Below are 15728 nucleotides of genomic sequence, written 5' to 3'. Positions count from 1 at the left end.
CAGGCTGCATCTAGATAGGGTGACTTCTTGTTAAATAAAAGATTTAAATAGGACTCAGAGTCTCCTAACAAAGCAGAGAATATGTCCAAGATAAGTATCAAATCATAACTCAAATGAGAAAAGACAGTCAATCCACTAATGTTAACACCAAGATGAATCAGTTATTGGAAATATCTGACAATGATTTTAAAGCAGCTATTAAGAAAATGTGTTGACAATCAACTAAAAATTCTCTTGAGACAAATGCAAAATTAGAAAATCACAGCCAAGATGTAAACTTATAAAAGAGAACAAAATGGAAATTGTAGAACCAAATGACACAATAATTGAAATTATAAAAACTCACTGGATGAACTCAATATTTAATTAAGTATAGATAATTGATAGAGGATTATACATTCATTTTTAAAATAGTCACTGAGAATTTACAAAGTGTGAAACAGTACCTGTAAAGAACTTCAGTGAAATAGAGGAGATGGGTATTAAAGAAATCATTGTAGTAATAATTATAATTGTGACAAGTGCTATGGAGGAAATGCTACAGATAAGAAGTACACACAGTCATTCTCAAGGGTGTGGGATTTGAAGAGAAAATGAGGCAAACAGAAGATGATTCTTAAGGAGAGAGTTTTCTCTTTGAAGGGAGTTCAGTGAGTTTCCTGCTGAGGTCCTCCTGCCTTGACCAGCTCAAGACTGCCTCAGGCATCTGTTTCCAGTTCTCTTGTTAAGGCAGAGACTATCTGAAATCCTTATGCTTCCTCTGAACCTTAGGGTTGTGAGGAGGGGAGTTATGGGTGACTTGTAGGTTTCTAGTATGGATGATGGGGTGACTATAGCAACATTATTAAGACTGGTTGTAGAAGAAGAAGAAACAGACTTGGAACTGGACAAAAACGCGGTCACTTTTGCATGCACTGAGATGGAGATGCCCAGTTATCTGGTATACCCTCTGGCAGATAGATTTGTGGTTTGGAGCTTGGCAGAGATCAAAGTTAGTGATATGGATTTACCGGTCTTTAGCATAGATGGAAGTTAATGCAAGGAAGAAATGAGGTCACAGGAAGAGAGCATGAGAAAATGGTCTGGGACATAAATGTAGGAATTTGGAGAAGAGAGCCTGCAAAGAAGATGAATACAGAGAAAACAGAGAGAGGAAATAGAAGCCGGATAATGTCAAAGAAGGAAGGAAAGGTTAATGTCAAATGCTGCATAAATGTCAAGGAGGTAGAAGGACAAAAGCAGTTTGCAATGAGAACACTCAGTGCCCTTGGCAGGAGTAGTTTCAATAATTTTTAAATGGAAAAAATGGGAACAGGACATGTAGACTCCGTTTCTGGGAATCTGGCATAGAGAGAAAAAGAAAAAGGGAGGGTCAAGGTAAAGATTTTGTTTTTGATTTTGCTATGAGAGCAGCAACTGGAATGTTTCCAGGCTAGGTAAAGAAGGCAAACCAGAAGGGAGAGGTTGGGACCCCAGTAAGAAAGGAAGTGACAGATGAGACAATGGCCTTAAGTGACCGTGAGAGCTGGGATGATGGAGCAGAGGAAGGGACATTATCCTTCATGGGACAGGGAGGGAGAGATTCCTTTTCCAATGAGGGGAGGGTTATTCATAAAGGGGACAGGGATTGAAGTGTTATTACTTGAGCCACTTGAAGCTCCTTGTCAGGTGGAAACATTGTGTCCTGCTAAAAATAAAAGGAGAAGTCATGGCTGGTGAAAGTTTGGAAAAAATATTGGAAATCCTAAGAGGAATAAGGAAAAGGAAATTAGACATTTTCTGGGACTCACTGACTTACTAGTTGAGGTTAGAGGCATGAGTGTGATGAATTCTTTTGAATATTTCTTCAGCAGGTAGTTTTGATTGTGAATGTCAGCTGATCAGTTTTGGAATGGGGATTTAAGGAAGTGTTGGCATCTAACCAAAGTTTTCAGAAACAAAGTGGAATATTTTGTAGCATTGTTACTATCAGTGTTTACTTCCTGGCAAACCTTGTCACTTTACTAAGTGTATCTCTAATTAGTTGATTAAAAACATGTTTTTCTTTTATTTATTGTCCTGTAGGCACTAATCTATTGCCTACGGTGTGTACAGTACTTGATCTGTCCCAGCAGGGAAGCCTAGAAAAGTTGCAGTTCCTGCCTGCCATAAATTATCTGTTTGGAAGGAAATGATAAATAGTGCAACAATCAGGGAAGATAAGCAAAAATGAAAAAACAACTGTTATTTGTGTTAAGACTTACTACGTATCAGATGTTTTACAGAGGCAATATCAGGTAATGATTCAGAGTGTGGCCTCTGGAACCAGATTCTAAGTGCCTAATACATGATGGCGATGATTATCATCTGATTGATTTCACAACAAATACAGGGAATAGACATTATTATTCCCATTGTATAAACAAGAAAAGTGAAGCTAGAGGGGTTAGAGAATCTTGCCCAAGATCACGATTGAGGCAGATTAAGATTCTGATTTCTGATTGTGCCTGCATTTGTTTCCACGGACTCTGCTGTCACTCACTTCGTGTATAAAGTTGCACAAGTGGTATTGTCCTTAGAACTTTTGCTTGCAGTGTAGGAGGTATGCTCAGCATGTGGTGACACTAATCACAAAAAATGTAGTGATGATAATGAGTCTTATGGAGGGATTTGTGTGTTTTAATTAGAGAAACAAAGTTAGAAAGACATTCCAGAAAGAGGAAATAATGTAAATCAAGCAACGGCCATGGGAATTATTTTCTTTTTTAAGGTCTGGAAAATGATAGGGAGGTAATTCTACTGGAGTTGACCTCCATGTGTTGTGAGATGAGAGGGCAAATAACTGTATGACTGTCCTAAAAATTGGAAATAATAATTTCTTCTCCTTTCAATTTAGATCAGTCCAGTGGGCCTATCCAGTTACATGGCCTTTCTTTCCCTATGAATCGCTAACACTGAACACAATACTTGTGTACAGCAAAATTTGTACATTACTACTTTCTTGTGGATTGCCTCTTATATACTAGCTATATTCCATTTGAATGGCTTTTGTTTCTAGATTTCCTAACTGGCTTCTTCATTTCCATCTTGACCCCTCTACAGTAAAGGCTCTTCCCATAGTCATGGTGATTCTTGGAAAATGTAAGTCCCATCACATGTGGACTGTTTAACATTTCCAATGACTTTTCTATTTTCTCAAAATAAAATTAAGTGTTCTTACTCTTGCCTATACAACCCTATAGACCTTGTCTCAGGATAGCAACCTCTCTGACATTGCTGCTGCTGTTTCTTTCTCTATCCACATTGTCTGGTTCATCATTTCCTTCAGCTTTCTGCTCACATGCCATCTAATCACTGGGGTCTTTTCTGACTACTTTCTCTAAAATAATCCAGTTCTTTTCACCTCTCCTCACATCTGTCCTGGCAGCTTCTTTTCTTCTTTAATTTGACTTTGTTAACATTGCTTATCACCATCCAATGTATTATATATTAATTTGTTTATTGCCTTTCTCTTTTCATTTGAGATAAGCCAATGAAAATGGGAACTTTGTTTGGTTTACAGTTCTTGATATACTATAAAGAACGTTGGCATTTTTTTGTTCATTCACTAAGTTGTATCCATCTCTTTTCAACCCTATGGATGGCAGCACATCAGGCTTCTCTGTCCTTCACTATCTCCTAAGTTTGCTCAAACTCGTGTCCATTGGGTCAGTGATGCCATCCAACTGTCTCATCCTCTGTGCTCTCTTCTCCTCCTGTCCTCAATCTTTTCCAGCATCAGGGTCTTTTCCAACGAGTAGGCTCTTTGCATGAGATGGTCAAAGTATTGGAGCTTCAGATTCAGCATCAGTCCTTCCAATGAATATTCAGGGTTTATTTCCTTTAGGACTGACTGGTTTGATCTCCTTGCTGTCAAGGGGACTCTCAAGAGTCTCCTCCAGCACTACAATTCAAACACACCAATTCTTAGGCTCTCAGTCTTCTTTAGCTCAGTCGATAAAGAATCTGCCTGCAATGCAGGAGACCTGGATTCAATCCCTGGGTGAGGAAGATGCCCTGGAGAAGGAAATAGAAACTGACTCCAGTATCCTTGCCAGGAAAATCCTACAGTCCATGGAGTCACAATAGGACACGACCTAGCGACTAAACCAACCACCATCACAGCCTTTTTATGGTCCAACTCTTACATCCATACATGACTACTGAAACATCCATAGCTTTGACTATACAGATGTTTGTCAGCAACGTGATGTATTTGTTTTTTAATATGCTGTCTAAGTTTGTTATAGCATTTCTTATAAGGAGCAAGTGTCTTTTAATTACATGGCTACAGTCACCATCCACAGTGATTTTGGAGCCCAAGAAGGTAAAAATCTGTCACTATTTCCTTTTTTTCCCCATTTACTTGCCATGAAGGGATGGGACCAAATGTCATAATCTTAATTTTTTGAATGTTCAGTCTTAAGCCAGCTTTTTCACTCTCCTCTTTCACGGTTATCAAAAAGCTTTTGAATTCCTCTTTACTTTCTGATATTCAGTTCAGTTCAGTTCAGTCGCTCAGTCGTGTCCAACTCTTTGCGACCCCATGAATCGCAGCACACCAGGCCTCCCTGTCCATCAACAACTCCCGGAGTTCACTCAGACTTGCGTCCATCGAGTCAGTGATGCCATCCAGCCATCTCATCCTCGGTCATCCCCTTCATCTCCTGCCCCCAATCCCTCCCAGCATAAGAGTTTTTCCATTGAGTCAGCTCTTCTCATGAGGTGGCCAAAACACTGAAGTTTCAGCTTTAGCGTCATTCCTTCCAAAGAAATACCAGGGCTGATCTCCTTCAGAATGGACTGGTTGGATCTCCTTGCAGTCCAAGGGACTCTCAAGAGTCTTCTCCAACACCACAGTTCAAAAGCATCAATTCCTCAGCGCTCAGCCTTCTTCACAGTCCAACTCTCACATCCATACATGCCTACTGGAAATACCATAGTTGTGACTAGATGGACCTTAGTCAGCAAAGTAATGTCTCTGCTTTTGAATATACTATCTAGGTTGCTCATAACTTTTCTTCCAAGGAGTAAGCATGTTTTGATTTCATGGCTGCAATCACCATCAGCAGTGATTTTGGAGCCCAAAAAGATAAAGTCTGACACTGTTTCCCCATCTATTTCCCATGAAGAGATGGAACTGGATACCAGGATCTTCGTTTTCTGAATGTTGAGCTTTAAGCCAACTTTTTCACTCTCCTCTTTCACTTTCATCAAGAGGCTTTTTAGTTCCTCTTCACTTTCTGCCACAAGGGTGGTGTCATCTGCATATCTGAGGTTATTGATATTTCTCCCGGCAATCTTGATTCCAGATTGTGTTTCTTCCAGTCCAGTGTTTCTCATGATGTACTCTGCATAGAAGTTAAATAAGCAGGGTGACAATATACAGCCTTGACGTACTCCTTTTCCTATTTGGAACCAGTCTGTTGTTCCATGTCCAGTTCTAACTGTTGCTTCCTGACCTGCATACAGATTTCTCAAGAGGCAGGTCAGGTGGTCTGGTATTCCCATCTCTCTCAGAATTTTCCACAGTTTATTGGGGTCCACACAGCCAAAGGCTTTGGCATAGTCAATAAAGCAGAAATAGATGTTTTTCTGGAACTCTCTTGCTTTTTCCATGATCCAGCAGATGTTGGCAATTAGATCTCTGGTTCCTCTGCCTTTTCTAAAACCAGGTTGAACATCAGGAAGTGCACGGATCACATATTGTTGAAGCCTGGCATGGAGAATGTTGAGCATTACTTTACTAGCATGTGAGATGAGTGCAATTGTGTGGTAGTTTGAGCATTCTTTGGTATTGCCTTTCTTTGGAATTGGAATGAAAACTGACCTTTTCCAGTCCTGTGGCCACTGCTGAGTTTTACAAATTTGCTGGCATATTGAGTGCAGCACTTTCACAGTTTCACCTTTCAGGATTTGAAATAGCTCAACTGGAATTCCATCACCTCCACTAGCTTTGTTCATAGTGATGCTTTCTAAGGCCCACTTGACCTCACATTCCAGAATGTCTAGCTCTAGGTGAGTGATCACACCATTGTGATTATCCGGGTTGTGAAGATCTTTTTTGTACAGTTCTTCTGTGTATTCTTGCCACCACTTCTTAATATCTTCTGCTTCTGTTAGGTCCATACCATTTCTGTCCTTTATTTTGCCCATCTTTGCATGAAATGTTCCCTTGATATCTCTAATTTTCTTGAAGAGATCTCTAGTCTTTCCCATTTTGTTCTTTTCCTCTATTTCTTTGCATTGATAGCTGAAGAAGGCTTTCTTATCTCTTCTTGCTATTCTTTGGAACTCTGCATTCAGATGCTTATATCTTTCCTTTCTCCTTTGCTTTTTGCTTCCCTTCTTTTCACAGCTATTTGTAAGGCCTCCCCAGACAGCCATTTTGCTTTTTTGCATTTCTTTCCATGGTGATGGTCTTGATCCTTGACTCCTGTACAATGTCACGAACCTCATTCCATAGTTCATCAGGCACTCTATCTATCAGATCTAGGCCCTTAAATCTATTTCTCACTTCCACTGTATAATCATAAGGGATTTGATTTAGTCCATACCTGAATGGTCTAGCGGTTTTCCCTACTTTCTTCAATTTAAGTCTGAATTTGGCAATAAGGAGTTCATGATGTGAGCCACAGTCAGCTCCTGGTCTTTTTTATGTTGACTGTAAAGAGCTTCTCCATCTTTGGCTGCAGAGAATATAATCAATCTGATTTCGGTGTTGACCGTCTGGTGATGTCCATATGTACAGTCTTCTCCTGTGTTGTCGGAAGAGGGTGTTTGCTATGACCAGTGCATTTTCTTGGCAAAACTCTATTAGTCTTTGCCCTGCTTCATTCCGCATTCCAGGGCCAAAGTTGCGTGTTACTCCAGGTGTTTCTTGACTTCCTACTTTTGCATTCCAGTCCCATATAATGAAAAGGACATCCTTTTTGGGTGTTAGTTCTAAAAGGTCTTGTAGGTCTTCATACAACCATTCAACTTCAGCCTCTTCAGCATTACTGTTTGGGGCATAGACTTGGATAACTGTGATACTGAATGGGTTACCTTGTAGACAAACAGAGATCATTCTGTCGTTTTCGAGATTGCATCCAAGTACCGCATTTCAGACTCTTTTGTTGACCATGATGGCTACTCCATTTCATCTGAGGGATTCCTGCCCACAGTAGTAGATATAATGGTCATCTGAGTTAAATTCACCCATTCCAGTCCATTTTAGTTCGCTGATTTCTAGAATGTCGACGTTCACCCTTGCCATCTCCTGTTTGACCACTTCCAATTTGCCTTGATTCATGGACCTGACATTCCAGGTTCCTATGCAGTATTGCTCTTTATAGCATTGGTTCTATCACCAGTCCCATCCACAACTGGGTATTGTTTTTGCGTTGTTTCCATCCCTTCATTCTTTCTGGAGTTATTTCTCCACTGATCTCCAGTAGCATATTGGGCAACTACTGACCTGGTGAGTACCTCTTTCAGTATCCTACCATTTTGCCTTTTCATACTGTTCATGGGGTTCTCAAGGCAAGAATACTGAAGTGGTTTGCCATTCCTTTCTCCAGTGGACCACATTCTGTCAGACCTCTCCACCATGACCCACCCGTCTTGGGTTGCCCCGCGGGTATGGCTTAGTTTCATTGAGTTAGACAAGGCTGTGGTCCTAGTGTGGTTAGATTGACTAGTTTTCTGTGAGTATAGTTTCAGTGTGTCTGCCCTCAGATGCCCTCTTGCTACACCTACCATCTTACTTGGGTTTCTCTTACCTTAGGCGTGGGGTATCTCTTCACAGCTGCTCCAGCAAACACAGCCACTGCTCCTTACCTTGGATGAGGGGTAGCTCCTCCCGGCTGCCATCCCTGGCTTCAGACACGGGGTATCTCCTCTTGGCCATCGCCCCTGACCTCGGATGTGGGGTAGCTCCTCTCGGCCAGTTCTGACTTAGGGCGGTATCATCTACATATCTGAGGTTGTTGATATTTCTCCTGGAAGTCTTGATGCTAGCTTGTGACTCATTCAGACTGGTTAACTGTTTTTAGTATAATGCCAAGAGCATTGGCATGTAGTGGACCCTAAACTAATCTAGGCATGTATGTGCTTAGTCCTTAAGTTGTGTCTGACTCTTTGTGACCCCATGGGCTATAGCCCATCAGGCTCCTCTGTTCATGGGATTCTCTAGGCAAGAATATTGCAGTGGGTAGCCATTCCATTCTCCAGGGGGTCTTCCTGACCCAGGGCTTGAACCTGGGTCTCCTGTACTACAGCTGGATTCTTTACTGTCTGAACCACCAGGGAAGCCTAAACAAATACTTATTGAATAAATGGAAATGAATAAATAAAACTGTTTGTACCAGTGGTAGTATATTTAATATTTTAAATTTATATTGGGGAGAAATGTGTCATTAATATGGGAGCTATGCTGTACTAAAGTACTTCTCAAAATCATTGACTAAAACTTGTCATGCAGTGCCAGAATTTGTGCCAGCAGGGCTATTTTCCTTATCTAAGTACTATTTAGTACAGTGAAAGCATTTCCTAAAGCAGACATGAATATCTTTTTTTTTTTTTAATTGAAAACCATTAATGTACAGTGGATACATGTCAATCCCAATCTCCCATTTCATCCCATTTCCTCCCCTTCCTCCTTGGTATCTGAAAATTTGTTCTCTACATCTGTGTCTCTATTTCAAGTTGATCTGTACCATGTTTTCTAGATTCCACATGTAAGTGTTAATATACAGTATTTCTTTTTCTCTTTCCATGCATAAAATAGGTAACCAATGAGAATCTACTGTATAGCACAGAGAACTCTATTCAGTGTTTTATGATGACCTAAATGGGAAATAGATCTAAAAAAGAAGAGATACACATATGACTGATTCATTTTGCTATATAGCAGAAGCTAACACAGTATGTAAAGCAACTATATGCAGATAAAAATTAATATAAAGTTTGGATGGGGTTAACAATCTAGGGATGTGAACAAATCAACAACAACAACAGTGACAAAATTTGCATTTTTCTTTTGGTGGAATGGTGAGATTGTTGTGGAAAATCTGGGAGGGGTTATGAATGAGAAATCTAACATGAAAATAAGTTAAACTTCAAACCTCTTCTTGAGAGAGTCTAAGAAAGGCTAGAGTGGTTGAGATACAGTAGGAGAAAGAGAGTTATGAAATCCTCCTCAAACGTCAACACAGTTTATGAACTTGGGTGGGTTCCCAACAACCACTCAAGGTCTGCCATTTCCCCTTTGGGAATGAACCAGACTGTCTCTCCTTTTTCAGGAAGGAGTCAGGGATTGCTGTTTAGTCATCATAGTGATCTCTGGAGATAGAAGGGTAGACTATAGAACCCTCTGAGGAAATTCAGCATCCAAGTTTGTCTTTCTAGGTGTCCCTGATCTAATCAGTTTAACCTATTTATCTATCTCCTAGAGTCAAATGAAAACTGGCAAACAAGAGTATTGTTACTAACCTTGAATTCATGTCTTCTGAGGTTTTCATGTTTTACTTCATTGATTTACAGATGCCTAGTAGCTTAGTCTTGAGAAGGCAATGGCACCCCATTCCAGTACTCTTGCCTGGAAAATCCCATGGATGGAGGAGCCTGGTAGGCTGCAGTCCATGGGGTCGCTAAGAGTCAGACACGACTGAGTGACTTCACTTTCGCATTTCACTTTCAGGCATTGGAGAAGGAAATGGCAACCCACTTCAATATTCTTGCCTGGTGAATCCCAGGGTCAGGGGAGCCTAGTGGGCTGCTGTCTATGGGGTTGCACAGAGTCGGACATAACTGAAGCAACTTAGCAGCAGCAGCAGCAGTAGCTTAGTCAAGGCTGAGAAATACACAGTCTTGTACTAATAATAAATTATCAAAGACAACCAGACCAACCAGCCTTCTAGAATTTTGTGTTGAAGAGACTGGCAAATTGGCAAACAGTAGGTTTGTGGGTTGTCGCTGGCTTTTTATGTGTTGCCCACACCCCCAAATTTCTTGTTTTGGCATGGCAGTCTTTTATAATGGTTCTATTACAAGTGAAGTTTTCAAATTTAGTATCAAGTGTATTATAGTAGAAATGATAGCTGCGTACGTTTGGTTGTCTACTAGACAAAAACATTAGTTAGAAGTTAGAACTTCCCTGACACCCAAGTTCCCTTGCAATCATGTAAACAGTGTGTTGTCTCAAGAGACTACAGTCACAGTGATGATATTCCTTTTTATATTTATGTTCTTAAGGAGATCTCCCTGATGGTAGAATATATGTCAAATCCCAGCAAACTTCCAGGTTGAGAATGGGAGAGGAATTCCTGGCCCAGCATTATTGGTCAACATAGAACTCATTATGTTAAACTGGGTCATATGTATTGCCTCCAATACTTGCCAGTTTTTTTCATTCAATAATGCCAACATTGCCCCTTCATCATGCAAACAAAATCAAAGCCTCAAATATTCTTCTGCAGATACTAATGATAGCAATCTCAGAGGGAGCCTAGTTTTTGTTTCAGCACTGTTGTCCCTCAGAGCATCATGTGGTATTCTGCAAATAATGAATTTTAAATGAAAAGTGGTCAGCTGTCTCAGTGACTGCAATTGAAGTATCGGGATCTGGCCTGGGAGTGTCATCACTAGGATATCTGAGTTCACCAGTACATTGGATACTTGGAGCAGAACCCTGCCTGTTACCATCTGTTCACTCATCCCATGCCATCCTCTTTTTGCCATGGGGCTCAAAAGACTTCCTTCCCAATAAGGAGAAACTAGAAGCTCAAATTTGAATAACGTTATCGTGGTTAGTCATTCACTCACAGGTATTTACATTTTCTGGGACTCCACTGGTGTGCGCACGGCTCCTGCATCTGCTGTTTCCTTGGCCATTACAATCTAGTCAGAAGGCTTGCTGCTGCTATCAGGGGAGATGTCTGTACCCAAGATGCCCCTTGGGTAACTCAGTTTAACCTGTTCTCTATCTTTAAAATCTTTTACCCTGGGACAAGTAGCATGGATTTATCTCATAGGTGTGGGTGTGTAGCGGTGTTGTAGATATATCATTGTTTTAATTTGCAGTTAAAAGATGATCAATGATGATAGCATCTTTTCCTATGTTTATTTTTCATCTGCATATCTTCTTTCATGAGAAACCTATTCAGATTTTTTTGCTCCTTTTTAAAAAAATTGGATTGTTTTTATATTTATGCTTGAGTTTTAAGTGCTTTTTGAATATTTTGGATACCAGCGCTGTATCAGGTAAGTATTTTGAAAACATTTTCCCTAAGTTTATCACTTATATTTTGATACAATAAGCCCCCTACCTACGAACTTTCAGGTTGTGAGCTTTCAAAGAGGCGAAATACGTTCCCATGTCCAATCATGTAAGTTAGTTCATGTGTCTGGCGTACATTGTCACATGTATGCATCCTCTGTAAGAGGTTGTGATTTTCTGCACTTTGCAGCACTGTTGTGCAACATGAGGTGCTTACTAATGAAGACCTGATAGAACTGGAGGCCCAGAGAAAGGGCGAAGAGAGACAAGAGGAAGAAAGAACCAAAGAGATTCTCAACACAGAAAATGGTGAGGGGGATTTCTTGATTTGAAGAGGCACTGTTAGTTTTTGAGGCCCTGGACCCAAATGTAGCATGGTACATGAAGGTTGCAGCAGCCATTCAGAATGCAATCCAGTGCAACCATGAGCAGAAAAGAAGAGCTACCCAGATCAGTTCAGTTCAGTCGCTCTGTTGTGTCTGGCTCTTTGCGACCCCATGAATTGCAGCATGCCAGGCCTCCCTGTCCATCACCAACTCCCGGAGTTCACTCAAACTCACGTCCATCAAGTCGGTGATGCCATCCATCCATCTCATCCTCTGTCATCCCCTTCTCCTCCTGCCCCCAATCCCTCCCAGTATCAGAGTCTTTTCCAATAAGTCACCTCTTCGCATGAAGTGGCCAAAGTACTGGAGTTTCAGCTTTAGCATCATTCCTTCCAAAGAACACCCAGGACTGATCTCCTTTAGAATGGACTGGTTGGATCTCCTTGCAGGCCAAGGGACTTTCAAGAGTCTTCTCCAACACCACAGTTCAAAAGCATCAATTTTTCAGTGCTCAGCTTTATTCACAGTCCAACTCTCACGTCCATACATGACCACTGGGAAAACCATAGCCTTGACTAGACAGACCTTTGTTGGCAAAGTAATGTCTCTGCTTTTGAATATGCTGTCTAGGTTGGTCATAACTTTCCTTCCAAGGTTTCTTGGTGCCGTCTCCGATCTGGCAATCTACTGACCGTATTCTTGAGTGTCAAGATGCGATTATGTGAACAAACCTTTGAAATGAGCCTACCCCTATATCACTGGATTATTTTTTCAGGAGGGCAGACTGAATTGAATCCAGCAAGGAACCAGAACCTGTGTCATCAATGTCAGGCATGAGTGAAACTGCAGCCTGCTCTCTCTTTCTCCTATGGCTAAAGATACTTCAGCTCTACCATCTCCTTCCTCCTCTCCTTCCTCCAGTCATTAACTCTTCTTGCTTGTTCACTCGATGGCAGCCCCTTTTATGCCAGCCATTGTACTGTACTTTTCAAGGTACTATACTGTAAGATTAAAAATGTTTTATTTATTTTTTATGTTTACTTCTTTTTATGTATTATTTGTGTAAAAAGTATAAATTTATTACAGTACAGTACTATATATCTGATGGTGTTAGTTGGGTACCTAGGCTAACTTGGTTGGACTTATGAATCAACTGGACTTACAAATGGGCTCTTGAAATGGAACTCATTCATATGTAGGGGACCTACTGTACTTTTAACAATGTGTTTTGGGGAGCAGAGGTTTCTAATTTTAATAGAGTCTAACATCACATTTTCTTTAAATTTCATGGATGATGTTTTTGAAGTTGTACCTATAATCTCATCACTAAACTCAAGCTTGTCTAGATTTTTTTCTGTTTCCTTCTAGATGTTTTGTAGTATTGAATTTTGTATTAAATCTATGCCTCATTTGAAGGTAATTTTTGTGAAAGGTATAAGGTATATGGGCTTCCCTGGTGGCTCAGAGGTTAAAACGTCTGCCTGCAATGTGGGAGACCTGGGTTCGATCCCTGGGCCAGGAAGATCCCCTGGAGAAGGAAATGGCAACCCACTTCGGTATTCTTGCCTAGAGAATCCCATGGGCGGAGGAGCCTGGTGGGCTACAGTGAGTTGCAAAGAGTCGGACACGATTGAGTGACTTCATGACTTCACACATCTTACAATGAGGTATATGAAGGGGTTTATACGTTTATTGTATATGGGCATCCAATTGTTCCAGCACCATTTACTAAGAAGTCCATCCTTTCTACATTGTATTTCCTTTGTTAAAGAATTTGCCTTTATTTGCATGGGTCTGTTTCTGGTTTTCTATTTTGTCCCACTGAACTATTTGTTTTCTTTTACCAACACCACACTGTCTTGTTACATTGAGTCTTGAAATTAGCTTTAATAGTATATGTCTTCCAGTTTTGTTCTTCTTTAGTATTGTGCTACTTCATGTTTCCATATAAAACCCTTACAATTAGATTTTACAAAATAACTTGTTAGAATTTTGGGAGAAGGCTGTGTTGAATCTATAGATCAAGTTGGGAATAAATTACATCTGAGCAATATTGTCTTCCTATACATAAATATCAAGTATCTTTTCATTTATTTAGATCTTCTTTGTTTTATTTTATCAGAGTTTTGTAGTTTTTCTCATGTAGAGCTTATAATATTTTGTTAGATTTTTACATGATTTTCCTGCAAATGGCATTATATTTTTAACTGAAAAATTCAATTGTTTATTGCTGCTATATAAGAATCAACTAACTTCTGTTTTAAGCTATGTATCCTGAAACCTTGATATTATCACTTATATGTTTCAGGAGTTTCTTGGTCTGTTATTTGGGATTTGGTATAGACACTCATATCAACTGTGAGCTAAAGCCATTTTATTTCTTCCTTTTCAATCTGTATATCCTTTCTTATTATACTAGATAAGACTTTCAGTTAATGTCTCTTGTTTCCTATTTTAGGGGGAAGCATTCAGTTTCTCTCCATTAAGAACAATGTTGGTGTAGATTTTTGTGAATGTTCTTGAGAGGAAGGTCCCCTCTATTCCTAATTGCTGAGAATTTTTTTCATGAATGGGTATTGGGTTTTATCAAATGCTTTTTCTTTTTCAGCCTGTTAATGTGATAGATTACATTAGCTCATTTTCAAATGTTGAACAAGCTTTGCATACCTATAATAAATCCTTTTTTTGGTCATGGTGCATAGTTCTTTTTATACATTTTTGGACTCAGTTTGTTAATATTTTGTTGAGGAATTTTGCCAGTAGGCCAATATCTTTGATTCCCTTTTCTATGTGAATGGTATCTTGGCTGAATATTTGATTTTGCAGTAGTATAGTCTTTGCCTCTTTGGTGAATAAGGGTGAGAGATGGCAGGTTGTCAGGCTCCTTTGAAACCACTCAGTTTCCAGTTCTCCTTAGCTGCAAAGTCTAGAGTTCTTCTAAACTGTGAAGTAGGAAGTATAAGAAAGAACCAGTCCATCTTTTCAGGGGTAAGTTTCCCGAGCCAAGCTTTCTCCATTAGTGCAGAGCTTCGATATTTCCCCTGAGAGCCTGCATACTTGGTCCTCAGACTGTTGTCAAGAACAATGCACAAGAGAGTTGGCTAAGGGCTTCTCTCTGTCTCTCTCTCATTTTCTCTCTCAGGAGAGCCTAAAGCCTGAATCCTTATTCATACTCTCTAGTCTCTCTGCCTGCTAAATCTAAGCACTGCAAAACACAAAACTAAGGAAAATTAATTGGCAATTAGCTTCCAATGAAAGAGGAAGAGAACAAAGACTTATAGTTAGCACAATAACTTCCCATAATCCCTGTCACATTGTAATCTATTTAGCTCCTCTTTCTCTGCTTCCCAGTGTATAATAAATTTCATTTAATACCTTTTAAATGAAATAGTACAATGCATCAGACAAGCCACCATTTTTGGTGTCAGCTATACATAAACTTTAAACTTAGAAAAGTATTTTACATATAGCATGGGATTCAATTTAAGCCTGAACTTTACCGATACAGACAGTACAGACAGAAGTAAAATGACTTCATGCAGCTTAATCCGCAACAGGGGCCTTGGCAGAAGTGCCTGAAAGTGAGCTGTCATTGAAGTGGACAAGTGGAAGAGGAGGAAATGGCGGAGTCAAGTGATAATAGGCAGGACCAGTTCAGGAATACAGGTGAGACCACTCTGAATATCTCCAAAAAGAGTTCACGATATTTTACACAAAACTGGAGATCTTATGGGGATGGAAATTTAGTAGCAAAACTAGCAAAATTCAATCACGACTCGTAATATGATACCCTTTTATTAATGAACACCCCCGTGTGGCTTAGGTGACTCAGGTTACACAGTATTAGAGTGTGAAGAATAACTGTCTTAACAATTATATTTAACAAGCAAGTAGATCTGCTTTATCTTTTAATCCATGTTCTTTGGTCTTTGGTATCTTTTCTTTGTGTGATTTAAAGAGGAGAATTAATTAACACATTTTAATAAACATCTCATTATTTACTTGGAGAATATGACTTTATAAAGTATGCAGGATCGCTTGATCAAGGGAAAGGAATCTTTAGATGGTCAACACCTGCCAGTGCTCATTTATAAGGAGGCAAAACCTTTTCCTCTGTTATTTTT

Source organism: Ovis canadensis, chromosome 18 (assembly GCF_042477335.2).
Source record: "Ovis canadensis isolate MfBH-ARS-UI-01 breed Bighorn chromosome 18, ARS-UI_OviCan_v2, whole genome shotgun sequence".
Lineage (NCBI taxonomy): Eukaryota > Metazoa > Chordata > Mammalia > Artiodactyla > Bovidae > Ovis > Ovis canadensis.
The sequence above is the reverse complement of the archived record's forward strand: the minus strand, read 5'-3'. Positions refer to the sequence as shown.